Below are 2,500 nucleotides of genomic sequence, written 5' to 3'. Positions count from 1 at the left end.
TACACGTGTCATATTTGTGTTTCTGTTGTACTTTTAGCCATTTAAGTTTGTTTATATGTGGTGTGATGTGGTCATATTTATTTAAATTTCCCAGTGCTACTCTTGCCGCGAAGTTCTGTAGTTTCTGTGTCCTTTGTATTTGTGTTTTGTTTGTGGAGCCCCAGATGTTAAGACAGTAGTTAAGGATACTAAGTGCTTGTGTTTGTATAACATCAATTCTTGGGTCTGTGGGTATTTTATTTTTTATATGATTCAAGTATATCAGTGTGCCCATTACTTTTCTGTAGATGTGATCAATGTGTGTCTCGAATGTCATGTATCTGTCTACGCGTACCCCTAGGTTGTTTACTGTTGTGTTGGGTTTGATGAAGCAACCTTGGAAATCAATAACTGTATCTGTGGGTATTTTTGCTTTGTTCTGACGGCTGCCAATGAAAATACATTGTGTTTTTTGTGGATTTAGTTTCAGGCCATTCAAATCGAAGTAATTTTTGGCTTCTGTTAGGGTCTGTTTAGTCTTTTCTATCATTCATTTAGATTGTCTACAGAGGCAGCGTGAAGAAATTGAGAGTCGTCGGTGTACTGAACAAGAAGACAGTTTTTGCAATTGATGACAAATCATTTATGAAAATAGTAAATAAGATTGGGCCAAGGATTGAGCCTTGTGGAACACCGAACGAAACTGATTGTATTGATGATACTTTTTCATGGATTTTGACTGATTTAGTTCTCGCGGACAGGAAAGAGAGAGAGAGAGAGAGAGAGAGAGAGAGAGAGAGAGAGAGAGAGAGAGAGAGAGAGAGAGAGAGAGAGAGAGAGAGAGAGAGGAGAGAGGACAGAGAGGAGAGAGAAAGATAGAAAGAGAAGGGGAGAGAGAGAGAGAGAGAGAGAGAGAGAGAGAGAGAGAGAGAGAGAGAGAGAGAGAGAGAGAGAGAGAGAGAGAGAGAGAGAGAGAGAGAGGGAAGGAGAGAGAGAGAGAGAAAGAGAGAGAGAGAGAGCGAGTGAGAGAGAGAGAGAGAGAGAGAGAGAGAGAGAGAGAGAGAGAGAGAGAGAGAGAGAGAGAGAGAGAGAGAGAGGGAGGGAGGGAAACTGAGAAAGAGAGGAGAGAGAGAGGGGAGAGAGTGAGAGAGAGAGAGAGAGAGAGAGAGAGAGACAGAGAGAGAGAGGAGAGAGAGAGAGAGAGATAGAGAGAGAGAGAGAGAGAGAGAGAGAGAGAGAGAGAGAGAGAGGGGGGGGGAGGGGTATGGGGGGGAAGAAGAGAGAGAGAGAGAGAAATTCACACTTTCATTTCCTTTCTATTATGCACAATACAACGCAAGACCTTTTATATCAAATCTGAATATAGACGAACGCTGTGCACTGGATGTTGATGGCACCAATGACATTCTTCTCTTAGTTACTTCTCACATCACGGTTTCGAATTTCTAAATCAATTTCTACCGAGTGCCCACAGGGAGTGTGTATAAAACCTGGCCATCATTACTCATGTATGAGTAGATAGGTAATGGCTATGGAGCTAATTTTAGTGGGTCGCGTGGCAGGAGAGATGGTGTGGCAGGAGAGATGACGCTGCGTTGGCCGAGAGAGGACTCCTCCTGACAATGTGAGATAAATGAAGGGGAAATCTACGCTATCATCCTGTTTTGAAAGAAACGATGTATGGACTGCCATGCATGAAAACGTGTCTATGGCGACACCTTCAAGGTTCCTGAGTAAGATAAAGTAGTCAAATCTTTATGATGTCTGCAGTAGTAGAAAAAAACAGACATGAATATATTTTAGGCGATAACATCACTGCCTCTTAACAGCCTTAGGAAACTATCTTGTGAAACTAGTAACGTCATCTAATACAGACCTCCACATGAGTAGCAGGGGTACGATGAGCAGACCTTTGAAAGTGTAGATTTACAAAGGACCAGGATTTTTTTTAGTAACTGAAAACTCCTGGTCCGTTGTAAATATACACGTCAAGAGTGAGCGAACGTTAGGAAATTTGGCAGCAACATATAACATATGAGTTGGAATTTCAAACAAAGAATATGATTGGTTGCTTTTTGGCGCAGGTCCTAAATCAGGACACATTTTTCGTACGTCCCACAGCGCCGAAGCTCCGCCGACAAGACAGTGACAATGATAATAATAATGATAATGATAGTACTTTCATATTGTGCTTATTTATTAGTTTTGCCGACTATTCGATAGGAATCTCTTGATACCAAATTTGATAGGTTTGAAGATGTAAACTGGTTCTGATAAAATAATAATCATAATCAAAATAATGATAATAGTAATCATTCTTCTTATTATTATCATCATTAGTATCCAATACTATTCCTTTATGTGAAAGACAAAGGAAATGGTGATATTTTAGTATTTGTGGATCTTTATTCGAAGAATCACTTACAGCATATCAAAATGCATACACATTCGAATGTTTTATGTTCATTCTCCTGTCTGCCTTATTATCAAAAACACATATAGTATACTTATTTTTCTCGCA

This window comes from Penaeus chinensis, chromosome 39 (assembly GCF_019202785.1).
Source record: "Penaeus chinensis breed Huanghai No. 1 chromosome 39, ASM1920278v2, whole genome shotgun sequence".
Classification (NCBI taxonomy): domain Eukaryota; kingdom Metazoa; phylum Arthropoda; class Malacostraca; order Decapoda; family Penaeidae; genus Penaeus; species Penaeus chinensis.
This window is presented reverse-complemented; position numbering follows the sequence as displayed.